Source organism: Stegostoma tigrinum, chromosome 3 (assembly GCF_030684315.1).
Source record: "Stegostoma tigrinum isolate sSteTig4 chromosome 3, sSteTig4.hap1, whole genome shotgun sequence".
NCBI classification, from domain to species: Eukaryota; Metazoa; Chordata; class Chondrichthyes; order Orectolobiformes; family Stegostomatidae; genus Stegostoma; species Stegostoma tigrinum.
The window spans coordinates 7,162,596-7,182,947 of record NC_081356.1 but is presented as its reverse complement, the minus strand read 5'-3'; positions in this window follow the sequence as shown (position 1 = coordinate 7,182,947).

Below are 20,352 nucleotides of genomic sequence, written 5' to 3'. Positions count from 1 at the left end.
TCTCATTAAAGAAATGGAGCAGGCAAAATATAAAATGATGGGATGATTTTTAAATTAAATGTATGCAATTAGCAATTAAATTGTTTCCTTCACATTGTGGCAATGGTGAGATGTGTGCTCGGACAGAAATTCAATTGCTGTTACGCTGACACCATTTGGCAAATATCCAGGAGGACTTACTAAATGGGAATCTTTCCATCTGAACGTTCCAATAACAGGAGAAGTTCAATATGTTCGCTTTACTGAATGCCTTCTGCTTGCCTTGCTTTATAGAGACCCAAATGGATTTCCAGGTCACGCCACTGAAAATCGGATTGCCTGGAAAAGTAGCAGCACATAAAGGATGAGAGGAAAAATCAATTTCAGGGCTTGTCTGTATTTGCCTAAGCACTATGGAATAAGCAGTGTTCAGGAGGTCTCAGCATATTAATGTTATCTGGACTCACAGCTTACAAATTCACATTACTTATGAACAAATGTAACCACTAATGTTGCCACAAACTCTACAACTAATCATTCATTTCACTTAGAGTGATGATCACAGCTTATTGCCAGGAAGTTTCCTGTTTTTCCAATTTGATTGTAGCAAATTAATCTATTTTCTAATCAACCTGTACTGCATACCTCTGAACAGGCTGGACTTGAATGCAAGCTTCCTCATCCAAAGGTCTACCTCTGCACCATAAGATCCAATTGTAGCAAATTAAAAATTAGACGTTTCGTGACTTTATCTGGAGTAGATTTCACAGGTTAAACAATCTATTGGAAACATTTGATGCCATCATCATTTAAATATTTTACGCATGTATAATAGAATAAAGAAATAAATGAAGGAAGTGACCAGAGTAAGTCTTTCATTTTTGTTTGTTTAATGCCGCTTGCATATTTTGCAATCAAACCTGTCCTGTTATTCCACACCTTGGAAGCAGGTAAGATTTCAATCTGGGTCCTCCAGCCGAAAGGTAGGGACACTATCAGCGTGCCACAAGAGACCATTTCTTCTGGTTTTTCTAAAAGGCTTACAGACTTGTTTAGCTAAGCTAATGGAGATTTTAAGAATTGCTGTTTGTGTTGAGCTGTCACCCATCAGGAATTTGAAATTGGCAGCGCATAGCTACTGTCTTATCCAGATTGTCAAATGCTGCATTTGCTTGTTCCAGATGAAACTACTGAAGAGCTAATTGTTGCTGATATTTCATCAAAGGTGCCCATTTCACTAATTTAAATGGTTAATGGTTGCATCAGTGTAAATAACGGCAAAGTGGTATGTTAACTAACATTTTATCCTTTGGGAATATCTATGAATACTTGATATCGATCATCTGCTATTTTACCCTTTCTCACTCGGATCTGGAACTAGAAGGTTGGTCAGTTTTGGAGATTATGGCTTGTGATCAGCATAGAACACAAGAGGAAACCCGAGATTCTCTTTAATCTGGAGTGCTGGACTCATTTATGGAGTGTGGGTGAACTGCTCGTGCCTGTCATGTTTCATTAGAAAGCTGACCCAATTTTTAAAAAAAACAAATTTCAGATTGTTGAAGTTGACACTAGTAGCCCTGAGGTGTGTGGGTCTCAGCGAGGGAGGGAAATAGTGCTAATCACTTTCTGATATCTAATGTTCATCAGAATAAACGTAAAATTTGCATAGTCCTATGGGCCATGGGGCTGCTCTCTTATTAGAGTGAGAGAGACAACTGGTATTGGTTTAACCTAAGGGTCACCACGTCTCAGGTGAGGGGAGAGGTTGAGAAGAAGGGTCCTTCATGGTAGCGTTAGCTGGTGCAGGAATCGTTCCATGTCACAAACAAACCATCCAGCCAACTGAGCTAACTGACCCCCTTAAACCACAGAGTACCGGGAAACAGCAGAAATATATTTCTCCGTTCCAAAGTTTTCACAAAAATGTCCTCACTTTTCTTTGTGTCACCGCTACCAAGTACACTTTCTGAGTGAACCAGCTAATCAGTTCAGTAATGACATCCTACAACCTGCATTAGGCCGTCGATTTTCATATAATGTTAAACCTGTTACAGGTAGTCATTGTGGGTGCCTGAAAAATCTCCCAAAATGACTGGGCTGCCTTAAAAGTGAAGTCTTTGATATAAATTGTAAAACATTGAGGGCCTTACTGGGCCCAATTTGCAACATCCTGCCAATCTGAAAAGGCTCGTTTCGTCATACTGTCTGATTTCCACCAGGTAGCTAATCTTCTAACCTCAAACTATAAACTCTGACTTTGCACAAGAGCTTTTATACCTCTGGAAATACAACAGGCTTCGTTTTGTCCAGACAGCATATTACCCCAACACAGAGCTAGATAAACACTTTTTGTTTCATTTCATGAAGCCACTTTGACTCTTCCCAATTACCTTGAATATTTGCAAATGCTCAGTTATATCTCCAAAATTATTGATTCTAACATCTTCCCCATAACAGAAGGCAAGCCCATGATTTATTATTCTATTCATTCAGGGCATGAGAGCTTGATGACTAGTATTTATTATCTGTCACTAATTGCCCTTTAGAAGTTAGGAATGACCTACCTTCTTGAGCCACTATAGTCTACTTTGTATAGATACACTGACAACGCTGTATGGTACAGGAGTTCTAGGATTTTGACCCAGTGCCAGTGAATGAATAGCAATATATATCTAAATTAGAATGGTGAATGGCTTGTTCTCCAGATGGTAGTGGTGTTGTACGGTAGCTTAGTTGTTAGCGTTGTTGCCTCACAGTGCCTGTGACCCAGGTTCAATTCCATTCTCGGGCGACTGTCTGTGTGGAGTTTGCACATTGTTCCCATGTCTGCATGGGTTTCCTCTGGGTGTGCCAGTTTCCTTCCACAGTTCAAAGATGTGCGGGTTAGGTGGGTTGGCCAGGGGAAATGCAGGATTACTGGGGTAGGATAGAGGGGACTGTGTCTGGGTGGGATTCTCTTCAGATGGTCAATGTGGACTTGATGGTCTGCATGGTCTGTTTCCATGCTGTTGGGATTCTACAATTGTGAGTCTGGAAGCTTCGATCTAAGGAGTTTTGGTGAATTTCTGTGGCGTATATTGTAGATGTTATATGCTGTTGTTACTGTACATCGATAATCACAAGTGGAGTTACGCACTGCAGGATTCCTAGCTTCTAAGCTGGCCTTGTAGCTATTGCATTTGTATGGCTAGTCTGAGTCAGTTTTTGGACAATGGTAAACTCCAGGAAGTTGATAAACAGAAATGGTAATACAAATAAATGTCGATGATCTATAGTTAGATTCTCTCTTATTGGAGATGGCCAGTGCCTGGCGCTTGCGTGGCATGATGGTGACTTGCCAATCAATAGTCCTAACCTGGGTATTGTCCAGGTCTTACTGTGTTTGGATTTGGGCTGCTCCATTATCAAAGCAGTCAGAAATGGTGTTGAACATTCTGTGGTCATCAGAAAATATTACCCCTTCTGAGCTTTTGATGGAGGAAAGATGCAGCAATTGAAGATAGTTGAGCCTAAGATACCACCTAAAGCTGATATGGGTGACCTCCAATAATCACTACCATCTTCCTTTGTGCTGAGTAGAACTCAAAACTGGGGAATTTTTACTGTATTCTCACTGATTCAAGTTTTGCCTGAGATTGTTGATGTTGCACTTGGTCAAAGGCAGTTATTCTCACCTCATTTTTATGTTCAGTGCTTTGGTCCATACCTGAACCAAGGTTATGATGAGCTCAGCTACCCAGAGCTAACTGGCCCTGATGGAAAAAAAACTGGGCATCAGTGAGCTGGTATTGCTGAGTTAGTGCTCTTTAGCTGGGTTAGATTTGTCCTGCTGTCTGTGAACAGGACATAGCAGGGTAATTTTATCGTTCTCAATTTGGTACCAGTTTTGTGGCTGTACTGGAACAGTTTGGCTAAGAACACAGCTATTTCTGGATTACACATTTTCAGTACTACTGCTGGAATAATGTCACTATCTGCTGTCTTTCCAGCAATTAGAGCCTTCAGCTATTTTGGTTTTAATTAAGAGGAGTATATCAAAATAGCTGAAGACTGACATCTGTGATGCTGAGGACTTCTGGAGGAGTTTGAGATGAGTCATACGCTCATCTTATCTGGCTGAAAATATTGCAAATGATTCAGCCCTATCTATTACATTGGCATAATGTGTTCTCCCATCATAGAGAATGGGTATGTTCCTGAAGCCTCGTCATCCATGAATTTGCTTAATTGTCCACCACCATGCATGGCTGGATCCAAATGGACTGCAGAACTTAGGTCTGGTCTGTTGGTTGTGGAACTGATCATATCTGTCGAGCACTCACTGCTTATGCTGCTTTGGCCTTCATTGTGGGAGTATTTGAGCTCAAAACTGAGGAATGTTTACTGTATTTATACCAGGCCTTAGTGTGGCTACACATGGAGTACTCTGTGCAGTTTTGGTCTCAACCTAAGACAGGATATGCTGGCCATGGGGGAGGGCAATGGATGTTCACCAAGCTGATAGCAGGATTGATAGGACTGTTATGACTGTGCTGGAGTTTAGAAGGATGAGGCAGGATAAGGGATTTCATTGAGGTGGCTACATTTCTAACACAGGTCATCAAATGAGATCCAAGTTGAACTGTCTGGAACCAGGAGTCATATCCTCAGGATATAAGGTAAGCCATTTAGAACTGAAATGAGGAAACACCTTTTCAGTCAGAATGTGGTTGACCTGTGGAAATGGATGCTACATAAAGCTGTGGGTGCCTGATCACTGAGTAAGTTTAAGAAAGAGAATGATAAAATTTTAGATATTAAAAACTTGTAGGAGTATGAACAGAAAACAGGAATATAACTTTGAGATAAATGATCAGCTATGATCATAATGAATGGTGGAGGAAGTTCAGGGCTGAATGGCCTATTCCTGTTTTTGAAGGCAAGCAAGTGGTCCTTGAGTTGCAGCTTCATTCATGTGGACACCTCATGTTTCAGTATGCTTAGCACTGTTCCTGGTGTGCTGTTTGCATAGTTCATTGCACTGGAGTTGAGTTTCTGGCTTGATGGTAATGGTTGAGCAGGGTATATACAGGTCATGTGGCTGTAGTTGGTCTTTGTGTCGATTCTGTTGCTGCTGATGGCCCACACTACCCCAGGGATGCCTAATCTTGAGCTGCTGGATCTGATTAAAATAGATCACATTTCATGCAGTATTAGTGCTATGTCACAGATGGGGTACATCCTCAATGTGAAAATGAGACTTTGTCTCCATAAGGACAGTGAAGTAATCACTTCTACTAATACTGTCATGGATGGCTACATCTGTGGCAGGCAACTTGGTCAGGATGAGATCAAGTATGTTTTTTACCTCTTGTTGGTTCCTTCACCATGGTCTGCAGATACAACCTAGTAACAACGTCCTGTCATACCTAAACAGCTCAGTCAGTGATGATGACGCCAAGCCACTCTTGGTGATAGAGGTTGAAGTTCCCTATCCAGAAACACTGTGTACCTTTGCTATTCTTACTGCTGCCCCCAAGTTGTGCCCAACATAGAGAGGGACTGATTTAATCAGCTGAATGGTATGGCGGAGGGGAAGAGTATGATGTGATAATTAGACAGTTTCTTTGCTCCTGTTTAACCTAATACAATGAGACTTCCTGGATTTCCAAGGCAACTTACTCTTAATTGTACCTCACTGTACCATCATCTGTGCTGGGGCGATCATGCTCATGGGACAGGAATATCACAGATGACGATGATGTTTTCTGGGACATTGCCTGTAAGATACAATTCTGCGACTATGACTGCATCAGGCTGGTGTTTGACTAACTCAGGAGACAACTCTCTCTTGATTTTGGCATTAGCCCCCAGATCTTGGCAATGAGGACTTTACAGATTTCCTACCCTCAAGGAACGGCCTTGGTTATCTCAATCAGCAGGTTTACAATGCAGAGAGATGCCTCCAGCATGGATTCAATTCCTTTTCTCTTCATTCGCTTGTGGGATGACGGCATCGCTGGCTAGGCAGCATTTATTTATCCATCCCTAATTGCCCAGCGGACAGTTAAAGTTAACACCTTAGGATGAAGTCTGTCAGAACTCAGAGACTTTAGTAACTTGCAGCTCCATCTCAGTGTTCAGTGCCTCTTCCCCAAGTGGTGATTTCACCACATTCACCTCTGTCTTTGTCCTCCAGATTTATTGTTATTACTGAGATTTTGTTTTCTATAGTGAAGACAGAACCAGAATATTTATTCATTCATTACATCCACAATTTTTTTATTATCTATTGGTAACTTCCCATTCTCACCCTCTAGAGGATCAATACGCACTCTACCTTTTCTCTTTCTGGATTCCTATAAAAAGTTTAGCTTTTTAAAAACATTTTTAGCTAATTTACTCTCATGCCTTAATTTATTTTCCCCAATTAACATTTTAGTCATCCTCTGCTGTGATTTGTCATCTCATGTGTCACTCATCCTTATGCAATTCTGTGCTTTTGTCTTTTGGATTGGTGCTTGCCTTAACTTCTCTCATGCATGGTGGACTTTCTCTTGATATTTTTCTTCACATTAGAAAAATACTTATTCTCAGTATTCCCTTTAAATGTCTGCTAGTTTTCTATTCGTCTGTCCCTAGCCTGATATCTCAGTTCACTGCAATTAGCCCATCTTTCATGGCCACATAGTTGCTTTATTTAAGTTTAAAATACTAGACTTAGACACACTCTTCAAACATTCTAGCTAGACGTAAATTTCAACCATACTATCATTGCCGCTACCTACTGGTGCCTTAACTGTGAAGTCAGTATTAAAGCCTAGCACATTATACAATTTGAAACTTACTCTCTGATGCTATGAGAAACTATCTTGAAAACATTCCATGAAGGCTTTATCCAAGCTGCTATTACCAATCTGATTTTTCAAGGTAATCTATTCATTTAAAATCTCTCATAATTATTTCTGTCCCACTTTTACAAGCATCCAATATTTCTTCGTGTACAAATTGTGTTACATTGTGGCTACTGTTTGGGAATCTGAATTACTCCCATTAGTTACTTCTTTCCCTTAATTTGCTGATTACCACCCAAACCAAATATACACTGTGGCTTCCCAAACCAAGGTCACCTGTAACTATTGCACGGATACAAATTTTAATTCAGAGAGCTATCTCTCCACCTTTACTGAGCTTCCTATTCTTCTTGAACAGCATTTTCCTTCAACTTCAGAATGCCACCACAATCATACCACAGCCATGTCTCTGTAATGGTCATCAGGTGATATATTTTCACTGCAATTTCTGCTCTTCATTAATTTACACTTTTTTTTAATGAGTGCTGTTTGCAGAGCCTTTAGTTTTGTTTCTTTGTAATATCTGCTTTTGACTGCTGGTATATTCTTGGTTATTTTCTTTCTCTTTTCCTCAATGCATGAAACCCAAACCCTGTCATCCTGCACCCATGCCACATTAATGGCTGCCAGACCATATTTAATCTCCTCAACATTCACTATCAATTGTTGTAAATGCTACGTACAATATATGATAACGAATAAACTAATGGCAAAGCTAATGTTATGGATTATCATGCCCTTCAAGTACAGATGGGGAGGTTTGCTCTTTGTAAAGTAGAGGTAATGAGGACATATGCAGTAAACATTATAATTGCATTTCTTAATACACTGAAATGTTATTATTATTTTATTCTGAATATTTGTATTCACTGGAATTTGTGAGTGAGGGGAAATGTCATAGAAACACATAAAGTCCTAATGGTACTGGACAGGCTAGATGTTGGAAGCTTGTTCCTGATGTTGGAGAACTCCAGAACAACAGGGTCACAGTCTGAGAATAAGGGTAAAGCCATTCAGGATTGAGATGAGGAAGGATTTCTGCACTCAGAGAGTTGTGAATCTGTGGAATTCTCTCCCACAGAAAGCTAATGGAGTCATTTTGTGGATAAATTCAAGACAGAGCTAGATGTGGCCCTTGTGGCTAAAGGGATCAAGGGTCATGGTGCAAAAGTGGAAATAGGATATGGAAATTGCACAATCAGCCATGATCATATTGTGCAAGCGCAAAAGGCCGAATGGCCTACTCCTCACCTATTTTCAATATTCCTATATTTCTATGAAGGATGCAAAGTGCATTGATAAAACACACCAAGCACAGGTGAAGTAAATATACTGGTATTCATTTCTTTCAATTATCCTATGTGAGAGAAAAATCTAAGCAATCCCTCAACATCCATCTTTACATTATATGACCTTTGCTATTGCCCCTTAATCAATATCTCTTCACTGTCATCCAAATGGTTAGGACTGCACTCTCTTGGTTCCATCCATGTCTATCGTGGCTGTAGCATCATATGCAATGGTTCCTCTCCTGCCTCCCACACAATTGCCTGTGATTTCTGCTGAGGATCTCCTTGGCCTTCACCTTATATCAACTCTCCCCATCTCTGCACCATGTATTATTAGACTGACACGATATCCAAAATTGGATGAGCAGATGTTCTTTCAATTAGTGATTAGGAAGACCGGGGTCATTGTCTTTGACTTTTGTTACAAATTAGAAAACTAACAAAGCTCCCTAGCTAGCAGTTCCATCGCTCTCTCTGGCAACTGTCTCATTCTGAACCAGGCTATTCATAACATTATTAGATATGATTTGATTTATTGCAGTCATATGTACTTAAGTACAGTGAAAAGCTTTGTTTTGTGATCAGTATAGACTGATCATAGCAAACAAGGCCATACAGATCATACAGTGATGATGCAGAGTGACCATATAAGCTTATGGCTATATAAGAGATGAGAAAGCAAAATCAACATTAGCAAGATCAACATTATTTGCCAAATGGATTCTCTAACTTCAGTCTAATAATGATAGGGAAGAAGCTGTTCTTGAACCTGTTGGTGTGTGTGTTCAAGCTTCTCTATCATCTGCCTGATCGAAGAAGTTGTAGGAGAACATTACTGTGGTGGGAGGGGTCTTTGAACACACTGGCAGCTTTTGAAAGATACTTCAGTATCCTTTTTATTGTCACATGTACCCCATTGTAGGATTACAGTGGAAAATCTTTTACAATGTCTGCCTTCTTGTGGCAACATCTTAGATACCAGCAGTGAGGGATGTAGCAAAGGGATAAAAGTAGTTGCGTAATTATACAGTTGAAAATAAGTAGGATTATATTAAGGGGTATATTAAAGGGTTAACATTACAGTGTTTTAAAGTAAGTATTGTTCCCTCACACCAGTCTCTGTCCAGGGCTTGCTGCCTGCATGCTCTGAGAGCTGCTTCCCATCTGCTGCCACGGGGTCTCTTTGCGTGCTGCTCCAGGCCTGTGGTCCACATTGTGTTCCAGGGCTCACTGCTCACGGTGTTCTGGGGCTCATGGTGTGTGCCTTCAGGCCCCCGAGCGCAAGGTTCTCCATGTGTCTTGGCCCAAACTCGGTCCGGTTCGCCATTACTCCACACTCCAGGGGGGAGCAAGAGAAAGAAAAGGGAAAAGGGGTAAAGGACATGGTGAGCAGAGGATCTCCAAACAAAGCCGCTGCCATCTTACAGCCAAAAAGCTTTCCGCAACAGCGAGAAGTGTAGATGAACCCATCAATATAAGGTTGGTTTCTGGGATCGTCTGGGCTGTGCACACAACCTTCTGTAGTTTCTTACAGCCCTGGGGTAGAGCAGTTGCTGTACAAAGCCATTATGCACCCACAAACGTCAGCTTTTGTGCTCCTGAGATGCTGCTTGGCCTGCCGTGTCATCCAGGTTCACACTTTGTTATCACGCACCCACACAGTATGCTTTCAGTGTTGCAGCTGTAAAAGTTGGTGAAGGTCCTTATGAACATGTCAAATTTCCTGATCCACCTGAGAAAGAAGAGGCATTATTGTGGCTTCTTGACAATCACATCTTCGCAGTAAGTCCAGGACAGGTTGTCAGTTATTGTCACTCCTTGGAACTTGATGCTCTCAACCTTCTCCACCTCAGCTCCACTGATGTAGATGGAGGCATATGCTTCTCCTTTCTTCCTGAAGTCACTATTCAGTTCTTTTGTTTTGCTGGCATTGAGAGAAAAATTGTTTCATTGCACCACGACACAAAGCTCTCTATCTCCATCCTGTATTTTGCCTTCTCATATTAGTGTTATATTTAACCTTGTTACCATTTGTTCCAATCTTTATGTGTGGCTAGGTGTCAAATTTGCTTTGCAATCCTTCTCTGACATGAGTTGGGATGTTTTGCTGTGGAGAAGGGGCTATATAAATGCTGGTCGTTGTTAACTATTCTTAGAAAGATTTAATTGAGTGCAGTGTAATTAAAGATAGTGAGCAGTTACTTCATTAGTTGTCTTTTAATCACTTACATTTAAGTTGATTAAAATTTCAGTTAGAAATGAAAAGTTCTAAATTATCCACACTTTAATTGATTACAGTTTTAATTAGCTGCTGATACCTATATCCAAGAGCACTTCTTGATCTGTCATTTTGGCGAAGTTAAAACCTCCTACTGTTATTAAAGTTAACTCCGTTTTCTTCTCTGATTGGCGTAATTAAAGATGTCACTTGCCACTTGCTGCAACTTTTAGTTACTAGGCTCAGTTTTTGTTTCAGAATTGATGCTGAGACGGCATAGGGCGTGGCCTGCTGAAAAGAACTGTTCTTTTGTTGCTAGACGACTGTCTATGGGGAGGGCCTTCTAGCAATCGTATTGAGATCAATGTTTGGAGAGGAATTTTGAGCTTATATAGATAATTAAGCCCTGATTGCTACAGTTGTCCATCTCCCAAATGGGTCTTAACTTCTCCTTGACTGAATTGACTGTGCTGAACATAGCCCGACAAAACAATATTAGAAGGATTATGGAAACAACTAGTCAGCATTGGACTTAATATCTTCTGATTCATTTTAAAACAGCCCTCCATTTTTAAACAGTATCAACAGTTCTTTTAATTAGATTTTTTAATCCTGACATTTACCTCCTGCACTCTTATTTTCTCAATGATCCAAATAAAAGTTATTGCTGGTATTTAAGTGTGAGGCAAGGATGCACCTCTGGTGTGAATGTCGGTGGGGTAGCTGTTATCAACTGTGTGAAACTGAAAATGTAGAGGTGATTGTAGACCTTGGCCACGTGGTGGAATTTGGGCGTATAAGTCTCTCCATAGGGGCATCATGGGTCAACCCGCAACATGTGGGCTGTAGCGGTTCAAGAAGGCAACTAGGGATGGGCATAAATGCAGACGTGGCCAATGATAACCATGCCCCACAAGTGAATTTAAAAAAATTAGTATCAATCTTGGCAGCCTCTGGTTCAAATAAGAGTAGCTGCTCCTTTTATTCATGCGCACAGCTTCAATCTTAGTAATGAAAGATCAGAAGAGCCTAAGTGAATCATAGAATCCCTACAGTGTGGGAACAGGCCCTTCAGGCTATCAAGCCCATACCAACCCTTTGAAGCATCCCACTCAGACCCATTCCCCTATAACCCTCACACCCCTGAACACTGCGGGCAATTTAGCATGGCCGATCCACCTAGCCTGCACATCTTTGGACTGTGGGAGGAAACTGGAGCACCTGGAGGAAACCTACGCAGACACAGGGAGAATGTGCAAACTCTACACAGACTGTTGCCCGAGAGTGGAATCGTGGCACTGGCCACGCTGTGGTGCTGTGAGTCTGCAGTGCTAACCACTGAACCACTGTGCCGCCCCTAAAGCCTGTAGGGATATCTGTGAAAATCCTCTCTGTCTATCAGTATATTTAATAAAAGGTTGTTCATTCATATCAATGTGAATCTCTATGATGAAATGGTGACCAGACCGACAAACCAGAAGCTGGAGCTAAGACCAAGAAGTGACGATGGGAAAGCAGGAAGCCAGGCCTTTGATCCAAACCCAGAGGTGGGGGAGCATATCTAAAATTAAGCCCAAGATAATAGGGCCAGCTAGTGACAGATATCAAGGCAGCCCGAGACACCAGACCAGAGAATGTGAGAGACCCTACAATAACAATATAATAAAAAAGTATCACAGAATTGGAGAAGAAATGCACAGATTGAAAGTACGCATGGCATACACTGCCTCTTGGAGAGTGCATTCTCACTGATGGGTGAGTGGACTCACTGACTTTCAATTCTAGAAACTGCTGCCATTTGTGTATTTTAGATGTCAACGCGGCAGCAAGGAATCTTAAAGGGAGTGTAAGGCTCAGCTCTGTAATTTTCCTAACCAACCTGTTTAGAGGTGCTATTCCACACCCATGGAACAGGTGGGACTTGAACCCAGGCCTCCTAATCTAAGGGTAAGGGCACTACCACTGCACCATACGAAGGCCCAAGGTTTAGCTCCTCAACCTGAGTAGGAAATTGCTTAGAGATAATGGGAACTGCAGATGCTGGAGAATCCAAGACAACGAAGTGTGGAGCTGGATGAACACAGCAGGCCAAGCAGCATCTTAGGAGCACAAAAGCTGACGTTTTGTGCCGAAGGGTCTCGGCCTGAAACATCAGCTTTTGTGCTCCTGAGATGCTGCTTGGCCTGCTGTGTTCATCCAGCTTCACACTTTGTTAGCTAGGAAATTGCTTACATGTTTACATCTCCATAATTACCAAACAGTACCTGATCAAGAGGAATTCCATTGTATACAACAGGACATGAACGACAATAAACACCACAGTGTGACCAATCTGCCAAAGCTAGAACCCGGGAAACTGTCCTGAATTAGAGATTTAAACAGAAGAATATGGCAGTCCTTGGAAATGCAAGCCAATGGAGACCATGCATCAGGAGATAGCTGATGAAGGATGTAAACCTGAAATGTCGATTTTCCTGCTCCTCTGATGCTGCATGTCCTGCTGTGTTCCTCTAGCTCCATACTGTCTTGACTGAGACCATGCATCATCTGTATTTTCCCGTTCATGTTGTTGCCTGAAAATGAGTACTCAAAACTTTTGTCCTTCTAGATGAAAATGGTCATGGGTTTGGAAGGTGAAGATCTTTGGTGTGTAGGCAGTACACATTGCTGCTACTGAGTGTTGCTGGTGGAAGGAGAAGATGCTTGTGGGCGAATGTAAATTTCTGTTGAAGAAAAGTAGGGATGTGGCTACTCTATTTTTTGCATGCAATATGTAGCCCTGTTCGTCAGTAATGTGAATGAATTATAATGGTGCGGTTGTGCATGGTGCAGATATCTGAGCATTTCTCCATGCAACTGGATTGCAAACAATAGCTACCCATCACTCTGTTCTGGTTTGAATTTGGCAAACAAACTTAAGAAGCAAGTTGGCAACTGTGCACTTGACTAATACTGTCATTTAAGTCTAATGTTATAATCAAGACTAGTTTATATTAGGTCATGTCGGTGGCAATATTTTGAATTGTCAGCATATTTTGTAATGTCTTACTGGATAAGCAGAAACTAGTTGTCAATTTTCAGCCGCAGATTCAAGATCTGCCCAGGTCTGCAGGCATACAGAGTATGGCATTTGTAGTACATATGTTCATCAGATATGCTCTCAGAAGTGTGTTTAATTGCTATTTAATCTATTTTGTCGATACACAACAGACACACAAAACTTGCATCAGAAACTGCACATTTAATAAATGTTATATAGCGTGGCCTTGACATCAAGACAATCATTTTTTTCTTTGTCAGTAAATCAGCAGAAAAACTGCTGACAATCCAAATTATGCCACCTGCAACCCGAGCAGGACAGATTTTGTATCTGGCACCTAAGGTTAAAATCTATTTATATAGCTCTGATTTGGTTTTCCATATGAAAGAAGCAATGTTTTTCAATGCGTAAATTAATTGTAAGCATTGATTCAATCAGAAGACCAACTAATTGCTACCTGTAAAGCCTAACACAAATTTCTGGCTTTTAACAATTTCCTTCGAGTTTGAAATCAAGAAGGTATGACTACACATTAGATTCTGTTGTATCCAAAAAAAAATTTGAAAATGTTACTTGGGCTGATAAATGCAATAAGCTGTTTACAGACTTTTAAAAATCCTTTGGGGTCAATATTGAAAGAATATTAGCAGACGACTTCAACAGCAACAAAAGGGATTTATTATACAGCCATGGATGCTGTGAAGCAGAATTGCCTAGAGTCTTTTGAGGAGAAAATTCAATGGAATTCAATAAACAGAGTACAAGTATTAGTTGCCTTCCAGGACAATATTTACAGCGTACTGCAAACAAGAATATAAACCCTTATTTATCAATGTAAAATCTTGTGTTTGCAGTTGAAAATAATGACATTTTACCAACATGCAACACACAAAAAATATAGTCTGTTTCTTTTGTCACAGGAATAATTTGAAAAGATTAAATACTTCTCTAGCAATTTTATGAGCAATCCCTTTGATGAGAATTACAGCAGTAAACTTTCCCTGAAGAAACTAAAATGAGTTTTAAAACTGTTGATGCCAACTGCTCACTATTAGCCTAGAAACTAAAGTTATTAACTAAAGTTATTAACATTATCATTGTTAATCAGTCTTTCATTCACCTGCCAACTATGTTACCAAAGAGCTCTGAGGAAGGGTCACTCTACAGATGCTACGAGGCTGGTTGAGCTTTCTCAGCAAATTTTGTTTTTGAGACCGTAGATTTTGGTTAGATCAGTTGGTTGGACAGCTGATTTGCGATGAATGTTGACACCAATAGTATGGGTTCAGTTCACAACATTAGCTGAGATCACTGTGAAGGACTCTCCTTGACGTTTCCCCCAGCCTGAGGTATGATGACCCTCTGGTCAAACCATCACATCACCACCTGTAATCTCTCTGTCTCTCTGGCGAGAGAATAGGACTATGGTGACTTTATCTCTCACTAAAAGCTGTTGCTTTTTCAGTATCAAATGTATTAAACATTGCAGTAAAAACTTGTTAAGCACTTAAATGCTAATAGTTCATAAGCTATTATTTCTAAGCTATTATTTTACAATGAGTTTAAAAAAACGTTGTGAGAGTGATGGGGGATAACATTGTTTGGATTCTATTCTGCAGAAATAAAAAAAAAGTGATGGCTTGGTGGTCTTAAGGATTGGAAATATCCATTGATACTCTGAAGGAAGTAGTTTGCTCAAGCAGAACCAAATTGAGCCAAACCAGTCATGTGTAAAATTATATCATTGCACTATTGTGGATATAGAATTTTTTCACCTCCTGGAAGATGATACTGCTATGTGTTTGCTGCACTGTGTACGCTGCAGTTCCATGATGGACTTGCATTCAGTCCCAATTTACTGGATTCAGATATGCTAAACCCTGATACATATTTATTCAATTTCAAATATGAAGGCACTATATTTGATTTTAGACTTGCCTGCGTATACTTCCTTCGCCTTGAATGTTATCGAGGGCATGACATTAAAGTAATAAAAAAAACATTTATCTGAAGTCAACATTGGGCTGTGTAAAAATGCAACACCTTTTGCGACTGTGTGTCAGAACTTCTTTGCTAAATCTGTGAGAAGCTAGACAGAGCATGTGCCAGGAAAAGGGAGGTCACTCGCTGAAGAAAAGGAAGGAATACTTTTTGACTTCTTATGGAATTTCCTACATGTTGGGACAGGGTGAGTTGCCCACTCGAAAACCATTAGATTTTTTCCCACTTCCTCACAGTTGCCAGTGAATCTTTGTCAGGGAGCCATAAATTCAATAACTTCCATTGAGTGAGCTGTTCTGGAGAGGTGGTAGACAACGTGAGCTTGCACTATTAACACAAAAAAGACACAATACCCAATTTTTGTTGAACATTGAGTTACCAAATCCAGGTACATGATGGAAGAGCAATGTTGGTAATGTATCTGAAAGCTAATGAATTTCTACTCCATTGTATATTCTGTTTCAGGCAAGCTAATACATAAGTAACTTTTCATCCAGCTGATGCAGCACCAAAGGTGAAAGTTCATCACAATGAAAGCAGCGGCAGAAGCATTAGTAGATCATCATACTTACTGCTAATTGCATTCCAAATGTCTGAAAACTGCAACATCTGCTGGAATCAGGTTAGTAAACCAAGCCTGCAGAAGGTGATATATCCCAAGGGAGTTTTGTTTGTCATAATATTTCAAGTAATGAATGTCCCCAAATCCCTACAGAGTTTTGCCTAACATTATGGTCATTATTTGGTATTCAAAGCACCAGGGAACCCATCTTGTAGTTGGTCACATGACCACAAAAATAAGTCAATCCTAATAGTCCAGTCCCATGTCACATCGTTCTGTGACTGACTGAAACTTGTCATTTGTCAGCTGGATTGTCAGCATGGACGCATTTCAACATGAAAGCAAAATGTTCCATTTTCAGGGACAGATAAATAGTAATAAAAGTAATAACGCCCGTGCAACAAGATTGAAAGTGTATCTCCTGCCAATGCATTTGGGCTGGGATCTGATGGAAGCCACAGCGATGTTTATGGAGCAGATTTGCTTGTTGGATCACTGTGCCATGCTACAGGAGGAAATTGTTATGAGAATGCTGTTCAATTTCCAATCAAAAGTCACAGGGAAGGTTCAGTTTCAAATCTGATGTGGTTTCTATCTGCATGTGTGTGCAATGGAACGCTTCATATTTGTATAATCCCTCTAATGTAATAAAGTGCGCCACAATGCTTCTCAAGAATATTATTAAGCAAAATTAGAGACCGTAGGAATATTATTAGGAGCTTCTAGGAGCTTGTGATCCATGAAGGCCGAATAGAAATCTAATATAAACTGTTAGAATTTATTGCCTATGAATTATATAAACATAATGGACCAGGGTTCAACGGGTACCTTTATCTGTTAAATCTGAACCTCATCTGATCTGACCTTATGATGTAGCTCATTACACGCATGCTGAGTAACTTTCATCAGAGTGGAAGCACAGTTAGCTCTTTACTCAACATCTTCACAAAGTTTGTCCTTCCCATAAAACTGTTTCCACTTTCCTCTGCTGCCAAGCTTCTTCCTCCAAAAGAAATAGAGACAGAAAACACAAGCACACTGCAGCAGGTCTGGCAGCGACAGAGATCACAAGCACAATGCAGCAGGTCTGGCAGTATCTGTGAAGAGAGAAACATACACAATGTTCAGAGCCCAATGTGAGTCTTCCCATGAGAAAGAACACAGGAACCAGCAAAAGGTTTCCTTGCCCATGTTTGACCTGACGCCATGAAACTTCTTGGGCCTCGGTGTCAATGTTGAGGACTCCAACCTGTTACGACTAGACCCTGGATGAAGTTCTTCAAGTTATTATGGGTCAAGATGGGATACTCCAAATCATCAAGTTTCCAGGTAAGAAGTGATGGGCAGGATTCCTCTTTTTCTGACCCGCTCCACTCATTGAACGCATAAAACTGCCACAAATTTTCCTTGTGGAAACTTTCTTTCCAGACCAACTGAATTTGTTTCAAAGAAAGCCAATTCAATCAGGTTTCTTTGGGTTAGCAAGAGACTGTGTTCATTAAATTACTAAACATGAGAAGAAATATTAATTCTACACAGGGATTAGAAAGGGCAAGTGACACTAAAAGAAAGTTAAAATTTATAAAGACCAGTCTCTGTGATGGTTTGTGAAGAATAAATAATGGAATATTAATAGTTGAACAGTTGATATTAAGATTTGCAGATTAATTGAAAATCCTATTGTCCTGTTTACTTTTGATAGTGTTCACTGGTAGCACTCAGAGCTGAAGGATCCTCTTTATCCTGTACCATTTTGACAGGCCTGACGACCACCTGCCTTATAGCTCACAGAGACTGAGAGTCCTTTCCCTGCAGCTCAGGGGTGGCAAGTATCTGGTTCTTCAACTGTGACCTTCACACATCACAATGCTCTAACCCAGGCTAGTTCATATTAGTACCTCAGGCCAATGGTGCACATGAGCACCTCAGCTCACCTTCACATTTTTCACTTGCTTTTTACCCCCTCATCTTATGTGTTCTTGATAGAAAACTTCTCTCTTAACCAAACTGTTGTCTTTTTTTTCCCACCAAGTTCACAGTCGAGGATACCTGTCAGGAGATTATAGTTCAGTTTGCAACACATTCTCTTTGGTTTACATCCATGCCTTTGTAATGTATCTGACGTAACATTAGGTGATTCTTTTCAAACAGTCACTAAATTTACATCTGTGGTCAACTTTTGGCATTTTTTAAAAAGTAAAAAAATACACATTGTAATTACAAGTTCAATATGTCTGTAAATGGTCCAGAATTACGATCCATCATTGTGACTTTTGCCAATTCCCTTCCAACTGTATACCACAGTGATGGCACCTTGGCTGGGTCTGTTCCCCAACAGGTAGGACAGACAAAGTCAGGGATAGGGCTGGAGCTTCCTAGGACATTGTCTGTAAGAGAGTATAACCATGTCAGGCCGTTTGTTTGAGTAATCTGCGAAACAGGTGTCCCAGTTTTGGGACTAGCCCCCAGATGAGAGAGAGGAGGACTTTGTAGGTGTAGCAGGGCTGCATTCGTTGTTTTCCTTTTCAGGTGTTGAGATATACCAGCTGGTCCATCTGGTTTCACTCCTTTTCAGACTTTCTTCCAGTTATTGACTGCGTGGTTTGCTAATGCCATTTTAGGAAGCACTAAGTGTCAAACACATTACTGTGGATCTTATGTAGGGCAGACCAGAAAAGGCCTACAGATTTCCTTTCTTGATAGTCATAAGTGAATCAGATGGATGTTCATGAAATTAACAATGGCTTCATGGTCAGTACTTTACTTTTCACTCCTGACGCTACTTCAGAATGGACCCGAAACATTAACTCTGATTTCTCTCCACAACTGTTGCCGACCTACTGAGTTTTTTTCCAACAATTTCTGTGTTTGTTTCTGATTTTCAGCATCAGTAGGTCTTTCGGTTTTGTTTTGTTTAGTGTACAGCTCTAACTGGAGTGGAGGTTTAGCCCTCACTGAAAGGAAGTTCATCCAGAATATATAGTCATTAGTCTGCTGGTGTCAGATTATTGCCTGACCACAATGCGAAAATAACCGTAAGGCACTGCTTAAGTGGAATTCATAAATTAATTTTATAGATCATTGTCAGGGAAATTATAAAACAGTCTTATGTAATTTGAGTTGGATAACATTGATTTATGTACTGTTTCCTCATCTGACAGCTTTGAGTTATCAAGTTATAAAACACAAATGCATCTTTTTGTGCAATCTGTGTGAACTTAAATATTGAGTTGGTGTAAAACTGCAAAAGGGTTTCAGCACAATCTACGGTCAATGGTTGTACTCAAGAAAAGATGACAAAGGAAGATTATGTGACCTAAAACCGGATATCTGCAGTTTATAATATTAATTTATAGTCTGATGGAGTTTGTGGCCTGCTCAATTCCTCATTTACATTTCACACTGTGGAACATTTCCCAAGCAGCTTCCCTATCACGTGCTGGGTTATAAATCTTATTCAAATTAGATATCCTCCCATGTTCCAGCTGGAACTTTGATACAAATTTCTGAATGTTCAACATCAGTGTAAAAGGGTTCAGCTGTTGATCCTGAGTTTAGGAGCATTCTTCCTCACGAACTCAACTTTCATGGAGGAAATTAAATATCACTGCAGACTTCACCCTTCCCCAGCTCCACTATTCTCACATCCAAAGCAGTAATTGCTGGAGAAGCTCAGCAGATCTGGCAACATCTGTGGAGACAGAGCAAAGCCACTGGATTCCTTATGCTGACCCTGTTCATCTCTACACAGATGTTGCCAGACCTGCTGAGTTTCTCCAGCAATGTTTGTTTATGCTTCTGATTTCCAGCGTCTGCATTTCTTTGTTAATCCACTATCTTCAGCCCCTAGAAAGAAACCTGGTGGCAGAGCTACTAAAACTTCGCTTTCCAACCTAGACTTTCAAACGCCCACCACACAAAGCAACACACTGGCCTATTTCACTACACTCATTTCTTAACAGTACACCTATGTTCTTTTTGCAGAGAATGCTGCAACAATGTTAATTTAAATTTTGCAGCATCAGAAATGAGTGTTTCAATGGTCCAACCCTGGAATTGTATTATGCATCCTTACATGAATTGTAATCCCTATAGTGTCGAAGCAGGCCTTTCGGCCTATCAAGTTCAACCCATGCCCACCCTCCTAACCTAACCCATGTTATCCTGCATTTCACATGGCTCATCCACCCAGCCTACAATTCCCTGGATATGACGGGTAATTTAACATGCCCAATCCACCTAACCGGCACTCCTTTGGAATGTAGGAGGTAACCCGAGCGCCTGAAGGAAACCTATGCGGGTGTGGGGACAGCATGCAAATTCCACACAGATAGATGCTCGAGGCTGGAATCAAACCCAGGGTCCCTCGTGTTGTGGGGCAGCAGTGCTAAGCACTGAGCCATCATGCCACCTCATATGTTTCAGTC